General features: G+C 40.0%; 1 long non-coding RNA gene across 1 annotated transcript; it reads right to left on the minus strand.

Annotated features, from left to right (window-relative positions):
• Positions 1–566: 566 nt before the first annotated feature.
• LOC137079196 (uncharacterized) lies at positions 567–13,458 on the minus strand. Its single transcript, XR_010905422.1, has 4 exons — positions 13,379–13,458; positions 12,951–13,268; positions 1,808–1,912; positions 567–1,602 (listed from the first exon to the last, which is right to left on the minus strand). It is a non-coding gene; the product is annotated as an uncharacterized lncRNA (long non-coding RNA).
• Positions 13,459–13,996: the final 538 nt, after the last annotated feature.

A 13,996-nucleotide genomic window follows, 5' to 3' on the forward strand; every position in this document is an offset into this window, starting at 1 on the left:
TCCGCGCATCTCTTGTTCCAAGTTACCCTGTCCAATATTTTTTGCTTCAGTAAAGGAGTAAATGCTTATGTCATGCCTGAGCTGAAGCTGAAACATGAAAGTTAAGTTGCACTACATAAATACAATGTTTAGGCATTATTGTTATTCATATCACTAGATTTTATATATGGCAATTGTTTAGTCTCACAGAATTAATGTATGCGATTTCAGCAATAAAACTTAATTTTTCTAAAAAGAAAACAAATTAGATGTTAATTTTTAGATCCCTGTCTTATTGTCTCATTTAGCAATAAAAGTAATTATCCCATTAATCGATCGGTTAAGTGCTAGATTAATCGATTACAAAAAGAATCAATAGCTGCAGACCTAGAAGAGATTGGAAAAGGAGAGCAGCTACTTTGTCTGCGGGACAAAGGTAACATCCCCTACAGGAGCCCTGCTTGTAAGGTCCAGGAGACATTGCGAACCGGCTCTATCTCCGATAGGAGTACCCGAATTTAGAATCAGACAGATAGGGATCTATGTCTCAACATTTTATTTTTAATTTCTCTTTACAACGGTTTTAATTGTCCTCATTTTATTTGAATTCTTACACATGGTATTCTTATTTCTTATGCATATGTTATCACATAATTTCTATGTAAAGCACTTTGAATTGTTATTGTGTATAGAATGTGCTAAACAAATAAACTTGCCTTGACTGACGTGGTGTACATAGCAAATGATTGCAATGAACAAGAAGTTGGTTGTCTCTGCACTGACATTAGTACAGCTATTGCTCACTGATTGGAACAAGACACTGTATAAACTTAATTCATAACCACCCACAAATTGTACATCAAAGATAACTACAAAAACCTTGGTACAAAAACTCATTGAATATGTCCTACTAACTGCCTATAAGTGAAGATTTTTCAGTAGTAAATATATACACACACACATATCCATATCCCAATCAGGAATAACATTATAATATTGTGTTGGTCCCCTTTTGCTGCCAAAACCCCTGATCCATCGAGGCATTGAGTCCACTAGACCCCTGAAGGTGTGCTGTTATATCTGGCACCGAGATGTTAGCAGCAGATCCTTTAAGTCCTGTAAGTTGCAAGGTGGGGCCTCCATGGATCAGACTCGTTTGTTCAGCACATCCCACAGATGCTCGATTGGATTGAGATCTGGGGAATCTGGAGGCCAAGTCAACACCTCAAACTCGTGCTCCTCAAACCATTCCTGAACCAGTTTTGCTTTGTGGCAGGAGCATTATTCTGCTGGAAGAACCACAGTCACCAGGGAATACCGTTTCCATACCATGTAGGTAGGTGGTATGTGTCAAATAACATCCACATGGATGGAGGACCCAAGGTTTCCCAGCAGAACATTGCCCAAAGCATCACACTCAACAAAGCTCAACTTCTTCCAATAGTGCATCCTGGGGCCATGTGTTCCTCAGGTAAGTGACACACACACACACCCAGCCATCTATGTGATGTTCAAGAAAATGTGGTTCATCAGTAAACTGCAGCACCTGTATATAAGGCTCAGTGTCAAACATTCAGAAACTTCCATGGTCCCTTCTCGTGGATGTAATTTCTCAGGTGTCACCTATAAGTCAATACAAAAACACAATTACAGGATGCCATGCAAATTAAGTGGAAATAATGAAGAGATGCATAGCATAAACTATAACGGTTAAAGGTTATAATAGCCAAACTATTTAATTTTTAGAATTTCAAACGAAACAGTCTCAAGGAGAGGAATTTTCATTGTCTTCATTACTAAAGATAAATTGCTCTGTGGTGATACTTGCCTTCTTGTGTTATCAGTATGGCAGCAGTGATGAGCACAGGGATGCCCATAGATGTGGTTATGCCTGCAGGGACTGATTTACTGTAGATGGCAGGTGGTAAAGGCTCTGGAAACGACAATGTTTTCAATCATTAATAATAAACTGTAATAAATGTCCATGCATTTTTATGATTTACACTGGCATTCAAAAGGTTTTGATCTGTAAGTTGTTGTTTTTTTTAAACAATTATAGGTGCTGTCTCTTATAATGATTATCATCAATGTTTAGAACATACAAAAAAAACTGGATTCTTTGATAAACAAAGTTCAAAAGAACAGCATTTATTTTAAATAGCTTATTTTGTAACATGTCTTTACTGTCACTTTTGATCAATGCAGCCTTGCTGAATAAATGTATTCATTTCTTTACATTATATCACCAAGGGGAAATGAAGGCAGTTGTGACTTCAAAAGTGATTACTCAGCTATTATTCAGCAATTAGGCTTAAAGATTGTCTTGGCCTTATCTTTCGTTTTGCTAGTACAGCTGTAATTAGATATCGCCTTAGTATTATCGCAAACCTTAGTAATATATCTAATGTAGCCTACAACATCCCTGGATAACACAACATAGCTTCGTTTTATCTTGCTATCTGGCACGTCTGGAGGCTGCAACATTAACTTAAACCACAAGTCACTTCAGTTCATTGATTCTGTGTCAATGCATAATTTTCTTTGTTATTCTACGGATAAGAGCACAACTGTCAACCTTCATTTTTGTAGTTCCCCCCAGTAATTTCACGAGCACAAGGATTTCTCTAATGACTGGCAATTTATTGACTGGTTCACCATGAAGATAACCATCCAACTCAAGATGCCGTGAGAACTAAATACACAAAAATAAATAAATGTTGTCTTTGTAAACCCTTTTAAACAGAGTGAAGTTCACTTTAACATTCTTTGTACACATATTTTACACTTTCCACACATAGCAACACAATCCACATTAATCACATACAATGCAAATGAAAAACTTACTTCATTGGCTGCTTATTACCAAAGGAGAACTTAATATTGCATCTGATGTCCCTTTTAGCTTCAGATGAGTAGAATATAACATTAATGTGGACTACTAGTCAACTTTCCATGCGGTGCAGATCTCTCTCTTCCAATTACTTTGTGCTTCATTTTCATAATAAAAGTCTCCACTCCAACGCTTTCAAATTAAAAGTTTTTAACAAAATAATTAAATAAGCATGAAATATGAACTGATATCTCTGTCAGTTACGCTCCCACCAAAACACATTCTTGTGATTTTAAACTAATTGATATAACCTTTAATCAACGTATTATGGACTAACCTAAGGAAAGGTGGCCAAAAGGTAAGGTCTTAATCAGCTTCAATCAGGGTAACTATTTTCTGAATAGGCCTTTCGAGGTAAGCCGGTTTAGTTACACGTTTGCCCCTTTTATCCAGTGTTGAATCACTGATCAACAACTTCACTGTTCTCACACAGTTATCTGTACCACTGTGCACTTCTGTTATCTTTGCTAACTTCGACCGACTGCGCGGAGCCGTGTCATCTTTCAGAATGACAATGTCATTGACCTTTGCATTCCTACGGTGTTTGTGCCATTTCTGCCGGTGTTGCAGGTTTAGAAGATATTCTTTTCTCCAACGTGACCAGAACACATTCGCTAAATACTGCACCTTACGCCATCTCTTAAGTAGGTAAAGGTCTTCATTGACAAACTCTCCAGGTGGTGGTAAAATAATTGAAGACTTCATCGTCAGGATATGGTTAGGCGTAAGAGGCTGTGGAACAGATGGATCATTCAGATACTCAGTAGTTAATGATCTGCTATTGACAATAGCCATGACTTCATAGAGAAACATTCTTAAAGAGGCACCATCAAGTCTTTGAGTTGATTGATCCAGAATGGATGTCAAGACACTTCTTATTGTCCGAATTTGCCTCTCCCAAATGCCACCCATGTGACTCGCTGACAGGGTGTTCATGATGAACTCATATCCAAACTCCTTTAGGCGTTCTTGATTCATTTCCTTCAGTGCTTCGGCAAATTCTCTTCTAGCACCAACAAAGTTAGTGCCCTGGTCAAATCTTAGTTGACGCACAGATCCACGTATGGCAATGAAAGCACGCAACGCATTAATAAATGCATCAGTGGATAAATCAACCAGCATTTCTACATGTACAGCCCTGCAACACATGCATGTAAACAGCAGCCCATAATGCTTCAAATACTTTCTTCCTTCTTTGACGTAGAAAGGACCGAAGCAGTCCATTCCACAGTATGTGAATGGAAGGGTTGTCTCCATAAGTTCCTGAGGAAGATTCGCCATCCTTTGCTCTTCAGTGCATCTTCTGAATTTCCTGCACTTAGTGCATTTGTAGATATATGAAGACACTGCTTTCTACATCCCAAAATCCAGAAACCGTTTGATCGCAGTTCATTTACAGTCATTCCTCTCCCTTGGTGATACACTTGCTCATGATAATATTTGATGAGCAATGCTGATATATGACTATGTTGTGGGAGAATTGCTGGATGTTTCACATGTGAGTGTAATGCAGCATGTACTAAGCGACCTCCCACCCTGAGTATACCATGCTCGCCTAAGAAGGGATTCAGGCGATGCAGTTTATTGCTGCTGTTGTTGGACTAAATCTCCTTCTGTTGCTGGAGTCTCTGGATTTCAAAATCACAAAAGGATGATTGTTGAACCATTTTGATAATGGTAAGCTCTGCATCCTTTCTTTCTTCAATGCTGGTGGCTTCATTGCACCTTAGACTTAGACCCTTGACTTCCTTAGTACATCGCTGAAGTCTTGCAATAGCCTTTACCGCTCTCGTCCAATCAGAAAACTTGTGAAGTCGATCAATTAATGATCTTTGTTTGGGTTTTATGAACTTGAGCTTTCCGTAGCTCCAGGTCATCGTCTATGATCTCTTCCACCTTAACATCTCTAGGCAGTTCATCTTGCCACAGAAACTTTGGCCCTGTAAACCAGTTGGAGGACATGAGCTCTTCTGCTGTCAAGCCTCTGGACCCATAATCGGCAGGATTCTCCTCAGAGGTCACGTATCTCCATTGTTTAGCATCTGCACTTTGTTTGATGCGTTGAACACTATTTGCTACAAAAACATGAAATCTTTTGGCTTCATTATTTATGTACCCCAGGACAACCTTTGAGTCTATCCAGAAGTACTCCTCCAGGTTGTCTATCTCTAGCTCCTTTCTGAGCAAATAACTTGTTTGTACAGCAACTACTGCCGCTGATAACTCCAGCCTTGGTATGGTTGTAACCTTAGTAGGAGCAACTCTGGCTTTGCCCATAACCAAGGAGCAATGAACATCTCCTGATGTGTCAATGACTCTGAGATATGTACAGTCTCCATATCCCGATGCACTACCGTCAGCGAAATGATGAAGCTCATAACGCTGAACTTTCTTAAAGGTCAACGGAAGAAAACGTCGCTGAATCTTCACATCAGCCAAGTTTTGCAGATCTGAAAGCCAAGAAAGCCCAGATCATTCTTCCTGCGGAATGGATGCCTTCACCTCTTGACTCTTCGAAACAAATTTATGCAAACGAAGCTTTCCTGTGCTACAAAGGTCTCTTGCTTCTTTGATTAACTTGATAGCTTCATCTACAGTTGAAACACTTGTCAACCCATCATCGACATAGAAATTCCTTTCTATAAATCGAACGCAGGTTTCACTGAAGCAACCCTGACCTTGTGCAGCAATGTGCTTGAGGCCGTAGTTGGCACACCCGGGTGATGAAGCTGCACCAAAAATGTGTACTTTTATCCTATAGACCTGTGGCTGGGATTCTAGATCTCCTTTCTCCCACCAGAAGAACCGTAAGTAGTCTTGATCTTCTTCCTTTACATGAAATTGGTAAAACATGCGCTCTATGTCACACATGATTGCCACCGGACCCTTGCGGAACCGACAGAGAACACCTATAAGTGTGTTTGCTAACTCTGGACCAATTAGCAAATGGTCATTGAGGGATGTACCTTGGAATTTTGCTGAGCAATCGAAGACTACACAGATCTTCTCAGGTTTTTGAGGATGATAAACCCCATGATGGGGAATGTACCAAGCAGGGTTCTTGTTCGTTTCTGCAACTGGGACCTTCTTAGCATCTCCTCGAGCAATTGTCTCATTCATAAAATCTACATATTCGCTGTAGTATTTGTCATCTCTTTTAAGCCTTTTTTCTAAGCATTTGAGGCGATGAATAACACATTCTTTATTATTGGGCAAGTCTGGTTTGTCTTCTTTGAAAGGCAAAGGCATTTCGTAATGACCATCTTCTTTGTGTCTGATGCCTGTTTCCATTTTTGACAGAAAACGTAGGTCTTCTTGAGAGATATGGCTATCCTCGGCTGCTTTCTCATTGAAGTCAGACTCAAGAGCTTTGATGACATTTAGTGGAGTGATTACTTCCTTGATCTGTGTTCTACAGATGTACTGAACTTCACTTGTGAGACTGAGAGAAGATTGTACTCTGGGCAGCACTTGTTTCACAATAATGCGATGACTCACACCAATGGCATCACCATAATCTACAGCAGAATTGCCACAGCCCACAATGCTCCAGCCTAGATCCGTTCTTTGAGCAAATGGCTGATTTTCTTTACCAGATACAATTTCTCTAGGAAGGAGAGCTTGAGGGCAGTTGTAGCCAATCAGAAGGCCAATATCACAAACTTGTTGAGGAGCAATCTTCTCAGCTATGTGCATTAGATGAGGCCATGCTTTTGCCGTTTTGGGTGTAGGAATGCGAGTTCTGTTTGCAGGAATGAACTCTCTTGAATAGGTTACTGGCAACGAGATCTTATCTGAATAAAATCCTCTCACCATTAGACCAGTTACCTTCTGGCATGGAACAACTGTACTTTTAGATACCATTGTTGAGAGCTTCATTTGCACAGATTCCTTTTTCGTGTCAAAAGCTTGGGCCATCTCTTCCAGAATGAAGGTATCGCTCTGGGTGTCAAGAAGTGCGTATACCAGAACTTCAAGATTTGGTTCATTGGTAGTTGAAACCCATACTGGAACAATTGTAGAGGTATGAGTATTATTTACATCCTGTATTACCTGGTTAGATGTTGCTTCACTTGTGGTATCTTTATTCTGTGCCAACTCAGCGTTTCTTTCCTTCCACTTCTCTTTCGACTGACTTGACTGTGGAGTCCTCTTTGCTTCTTTAGTACGATCCTCGTGTAGACATGATGGGTGTTTCTTCTGACAATTCTCACAGACACTTCTGTCTTCACAGTTCTTTGAGCGATGACCTGGCTTCAAACATCCAAAGCATAACTTATTCATTTGAACAAACTTGACTCGCTCTGCAACATTCTTCTCTATAAACTTACGACATTTGAGAATACCATGTCCTGATCTCTCACAGAAGGCACATTTTGCAGAGTCTGCTTTCTCACTAGATCGTACTGTTAATACCTTTGCTCTAGTGTCTTGAACTCTTAACCTCTTTCCTTTTCCGATATCATTAGACTTCAGTGCATGAAGTGATGTAACTGGGTTGCAAGCTATCTTAGCTTCTCGTGTTAGAAACTTTACAAACTGACTGAAGGTAGGAAATGTCTTGGTTTCTTCTTCCATTTCAATGACTTGACGATTCCACATTGAGGCCAACCAATCAGGATGCTTGGAAAGGATCTTCTGGTTCTCATTACAATCGTTAAGGACTTCAAGGCCTTTAATCTGAGACATAGCTGCTTCACAGCCTCTGAGAAAGTCAGTAAACTCCCATAGCTCAACGCTGTCTTTGGAACCAATCCTTGGCCATGAATTAAGCTGGTCTCTGAAGGCTTTAGCAATAACGAATGGGTTTCCATATCTTTCTTCTAGTACACCCCATGCTGCATGATATGCCGACTCTGTGCCTAGAAGGAAGAAACTCTCAATGGCTTTCTTAGCTGGACCTTCCACATACTTGCACAAGTAGTAAAGCTTCTCATTCACTGGTATGTTTTTTCTATCGATAAGGGTCTGAAATTAGATTTTCCAATCACTGAATTTGAGAGTGTCTCCATAGAATGTCACTGGTTCGGGCATAGGTAGACGACTTGAGCTGATAGATTCTGCTAACACTCTAACAAGTTCTGTAGTGCTGTCTTCTTGATATGCTTTTGTCTCACCTTTCTGTGGAGGTTTGGTTTGTAACACAGAGCTGCTCATCTCTGGTACATGCTTCTCCTTTACAGATGTGTACTCACGAAGAAGCTGTCTTGTTTCTTCCTTTGAGTCTTCATTCTGTTCATAGACTTGCATTCTTGCCTTCGCAGCATTTAACCTTTTTAGTGTCTCCAAGCGCTCAAGCTCTCTGCGCTGGTCTTCTAATGCTTTCCGTCTAGCTGCATTTTCAATCTTAACTCAATCTTAACACGTAGCCTAGCTTCCTCTTCTTCTCTGTCTAGACGTCGCTTCAATGCTTCAGCTTCTTGTTCTTCTATTCTCTTTTTTTATCTTCAGCCTCTAGTCTTTGGAGTTCTTCCAGTTCATGCTCTTGTTGCTGTAATACTTCTAAAGTTGCTTCAGTTGCAGCAATTTCTGCAGCAGCCTCTTGTTTCTAAGCAGAGGAAAAACTTGAACCTCTGGATCTCACACTTGAATTGTTTATAGACTGAGAAGACCTGGAATGCCCATGACTTGATTTGGAGGCTATGGAGGAGAACACTGAACCTGTATCAATACAGCATGCTTCTGGTCTAAGTGGATTGTGACTTTCAACTCCCTCACCTAGACGACTCCATGCAGACTTAACTATCTTTTTTGTGACTGCTCCACAGGTGTCTACTCTGCGGCGAGTATCACTGTCTGGACTCACATTGGCCCTAATTTATCAAAAGTGCGTACACAAAATTTCCAGCGTACACCTTGCATACACCCAAACCCAGGGTGACTTTGAGATTTATCAATATGGACGTTGGCGTACGGCACGCTCAAATCCTACGCCAGCTCAGGAGGTGGTGTACGCACGTTTGAGTTAGTGTGAAAATGCGCAGAAAAACAATTCCTAACACCACAAAACACACTGACAAGATATGCTATATGACCCACTGTTAAAAACCACAACAACAACATTCAGTGTTTATTTTTGTGCAACATGAACGTCAATGTTTAATTTGTGTGACTTTACCAAAGCGTTTGATTTGTAGGCATATGTATTCCTCCAGTCGCGAGCCTGTGCGCTTTATCTGACAGTTCAGGGTTAGGCCCGGCAGCTGCGCACGGACTGGGACTAAAAAATTCAGACTGACAAAATAATAAAAATGACCTTCTTTTAAATAATAATAATAATAATGACAATAATCTTCTTCTAAATAACAAGCGTCATTAAGTATAATAATCATAATAATAATAATAATAAGAATCTTACAAATTGTCATGCAGTTATTAATGTGAATGAATCTTACTCCACATCACATCATCATCACTATTGTACCCCAATACATGTGCCGTGATATGAAATTAAATGCTAATTGTTTCAAAACGTGCTGTAAAATAATGCAGTGATGGTAATTTATCATCCAAACAGCTATTTAAACTGCTGGAGTGCGCTTCTCAACCTCCACTCTATTAAGAGTAGCTACTCGTAATTTGGGTCCATATTTTGTTTTTGTAGGTGTCTTTAATCCCACTCTTTAAACTCCCAAATAAAACAATTTTGGGGGTTTTTCCACTTCCCTGGTGACGGTCTCGATGGGTGCGTCTCAATCATCTCACTAGTTCAGTAGTCAGAGCACTGATCAGGGAGTCAGCCCATTGACTTATGTCCTAGTCAGTGCCCTGACTAGTAGTGATGGGAAGTTCGGTTCTTTTCCGCGAACCGGTTCTTTCGGACAGTTTGTTTCCACGATCCGGTTAAAAAAACCGGATCACCGGTTCTTTTACGTCTTTACATAATGACGTCATTTCTATCATCCCGGCGGATGAAAATACATTCAAACACATCCATATAAAGTATTTGTAATCAAAACTTAGTATAGTAATAATTATTATTGACATCATCATCATCTTGGAAACATTTTTTCATTTATGTTTTGCAACAGCACTAAATACAGTTCACCAAATCGAACTGAATCGATTGTTACAACATCCACTTCAAGATATTAGTTTTATTTCTAGTTTGAGAGACTGTCACTGTCGTGCAAACACTGATGTTTTACACGGATTAAATAAACGTACATTGACATAATAGGCCTACTTACACAAATCCTCAGTTCACCCGTGCTCATGTATTATCAGCATCAGCTGTCCCAGTCCGAGAGAAACAGTTCGGTTACGACGCTCTCACGCATGCTCAGTATCTCAGCTCACCGGTTCTCAGAATCGAACATGTCCGAAAGATCGAACGTGTCCGATAGAAACGGTGCATCAGTGTGTGTGTGTGTGTGTGTGCTGAGCACAGGGTGCTGAGCTGCAAACTGCTGCAAGCTGAATAGTCTATATCAAACCTACTGTTTTGATTACATGCATTTTAAAATCTGTATCGACTTAGAAATTAAATAAGATAAAAGCTGTTCCTGAAAATATCCTGCATTATTGAAAAACAAATAAATGTTTAATTTGACCGTTTTACAATCCATTGTTTCCAAAACTTTAAAATAATACAGATGAGACAGCTGTGTTATGATGTTTCCAAACGTGATTAGTTTTAAATACACTTAACCTGCATTTCGTTCCTCTGAACAAATAACACGCATGCGCAGCTCATCGGTTCTCAGTATCGAACGTGTCCGACAGAAACGGTTTTGATTCTGTACTGCTGATCCGAGGATCTGACAACCGGTACGTTCGGTTACACGCGCATGCTCAGTATCAGCTGCTCGTGAGTTCATCAGATCTCTCAGCAAAACATGTCTCACTTCAGCTAACGATTGGAGTTACTGCATCTCCTTCAAGATATTAGTTTTATTTTTAGTTTGAGAGACTGTCACTGATGGCAGAAAGTTAATAACTATAGTAACTTGTGGGATCAGCCCTGATTTGAGACGTGAACCGTTTAGAACAATTCAGTTCGATTTGGTGAACTGGTTCGACCGGTTCACTATAAAGATCCGGTTAAAAAGAACGATTCGTTCACGAACCGGACATCACTACTGACTAGTGAACTAGTGAGATGATTGAGCGCGCCCGATCTCCACGTCGGAGAAGTTTCGCTTCTTTGCCGTCTTCTGTTTGTCCATGGTGTAAAATGAGGGCGTGGGGGAGGAGGAGACTTGAATATATAGGGGCGCGTTATTCTAATGACAATCGTTTTCAGCCGCGGCATTTATCAAGGGCAAGTATTGCGTACACCTGGATTGCAGAGATACGCACAGCTTCATAAATCAGGCGATGAGAGGAGTGTAAGCATAATCTTACGCCAACATATACACCAGTTTCTACGCAAGATTGATAAATGAGGGCCATTGTGTCGCAACTCTTCATAAGCAACATTTACATCATTTGAAGCACTACTGATTGCATCTATGAGGTTGTGCAGTGTGTCATTGGAGAGAACCCCCATTAGCCTTTGTCTAGCATCTCCAGCTAGAGGCTTCCATTTCTCGTAAGAGCATTGAAAGCGATTTTTAATTTTAGTCAGCTTATCATCGTGCAATTCTTTACCTTTCTCTGTAAACTTTCGTGCTCTTTGACTCCTTCTTGGTTCTTGTTCTGCTGTGTCATCAACAGCTACTGATTCTTCTGAGTCTACACATTCTTGGGATTCTAGCTTCTGCAGTGATTCCACAGTATCTGTTAGATTTTCTTTGCCACTCGTAATGGACTGACCACCTTCTGCCATTTTCGTTACACTAACTCCTCTAACAAGTTGTATATACAACGTGAATTGTGCTGCACGAGTATTTTCAAAAGATGTTTCTCTCTTAGATTATTAACTCTGTTTAAAGTAGCATTTAACTGTTCAATCAACCTGTGTACTAAATTCAGCAACACTTTAGATCGGGTATTGAAGGCTTTGCGCTTGGATATTCTTCACAAATATTCTTTTACTTACAGCTTAATACCTGCACCAAATTACTTGAAATTAAAGGTAAGTACATAAAACCAGTTGACCAGCCCTTCTTTAAACACAGTACTTAACTTAAAGAGTCTCTTTTCCCTTTTCAGCAAATAGCAAGAATAAGTCCGCTTTAAGCACCATAACTTGAACTTGGTTGTGCTCATCTTCTTGTTGGCCTTAACTTGATAATGCCTTTAGACTCTATGCGTGTGTCTAACTTCTTGGTTACCAGTGTATGCGGTGCTTGTAGCTTCCAGAATGATGGACTTGACGCTCTGTAGACTGCTGGTTGGAAACGTCCCTTCCTCTTTCCGTGAAGAGCAGATGAATTCTCACTGTAGTTCCCCCCAGTAATTTCACGAGCACAAGGATTTCTCTAATGGCTGGCAATTTATTGACTGGTTCACCATGAAGATAACCATCCAACTCAAGATGCCGTGAGAACTAAATACACAAAAATAAAGAATATAAAGAGACACAAAAATAAATAAATGTTGTCTTTGTAAACCCTTTTAAACAGAGTGAAGTTCACTTTAACATTCTTTGTACACATATTTTACACTTTCCACACATAGCAACACAATCCACATTAATCACATACAATGCAAATGAAAAACTTACTTCATTGGCTGCTTATTACCAAAGGAGAACTTAATCTTGCATCTGATGTCCCTTTTAGCTTCAGATGAGTAGAATATAACATTAATGTGGACTACTAGTCAACTTTCCATGCGGTGCAGATCTCTCTCTTCCGATTACTTTGTGCTTCATTTTCATAATAAAAGTCTCCACTCCAACGCTTTCAAATTAAAAGTTTTTAACAAAATAATTCAATAAGCATGAAATATGAACTGATATCTCTGTCAGTTACAATTCTAATAGCATGTTAGTTTGCTGGAGGGGAGACAAAAAAAAGTTGTGATAGTATGAAATTGCTATTTCTTGACATTTTATACATTCTCAAAGTTTTAAAATGCTGACTCTGATCGCTGTCATAAAAATCTATACTGCTGTCCTTTTATTATCTACATGGTGATGCAACTACCACAAGTATTTCATCAGAAACTCTACGACGTGTTGTGTAACACTTACGATACACGGTGACGTTGTAAATCTTGTTTTCCGGGTGTGTATCGCCCAATTTGCAGACTTAATAAAGCCCTGTTTGACTGAAGTTGACGTTCATCAGGATCAGTGTCACATTCTCTCCGTTAGAGATCAGTGAGACTCCAGAAATCCAGCACTTGATTATAGCAGATAAGCTGTGCTATCAGTTCCTGTGAGGAGACCTTGAGACGAGTAATCAAAACCTGGGGGTTCATCCCACTTCTTAAAATGAATAGAGATGGTGAGGTTTCCTCCTTCAGACACCGCGAGCGACTCAAACATCATCAACTGCAACAGCAATGCCTATAAAATATTTGCACAGTAAATATAAACCGTTTAAGTAAAGCTGGTCCACTCTTAATAATCTACTAAATATAAGAGGTAGTCTTTAAAAAAAACGGCACCTGGCTTACCAATATTAAAACACGCTACAAAAACGAGCATTATCTTCCTTAGATAGACGTCTGGATGTATCCGTCCTATGATGTGGCGAAAAAGGTTTCATTTGGTGTGTGTTGTCACTAGTGATGGGGAGTCGACTCCAAAAGAGTCGATTCCTCAACTCCAAATGTCCCAGAGTCTGGGTCGACTCCGGCACAGAAATCCACTCTCGATGTCGACTCTGTTGCGGTGTCCGAAATCGCTCACTTGTTTACGGATTTTCTAATCCACATAGCCTGAAGTGAATGCCAGTTTAGTGCACCACCATAAGCAAGAGTGACTCAAATGAGGAATTGAGACACTGACGTAGCCTAACTTAATATTGCGTCAGAGACTGTCGCAAACTTAGGCTAACGTTACTTTAGAAACAGAAAACAGTCACAACGACTTTAGTTTGTAAACATAGGCTTCCTCCATGCTAGCTTTAGTTTAATTGACAGACGGTATATAGTGCAATATCCCAGCAAACACGTTTACGTTGTGGCAACGTCTGTGGCACGTTGCATTTCTACTATGGCAACGTCGCATGTCGACGTGCTCGCAACATTGTAACAACGTAGAATTGTAAGACGCGACGGGGCTGTAGCAAC

This window comes from Pseudorasbora parva, chromosome 6, assembly GCF_024679245.1.
Source record: "Pseudorasbora parva isolate DD20220531a chromosome 6, ASM2467924v1, whole genome shotgun sequence".
Lineage (NCBI taxonomy): Eukaryota > Metazoa > Chordata > Actinopteri > Cypriniformes > Gobionidae > Pseudorasbora > Pseudorasbora parva.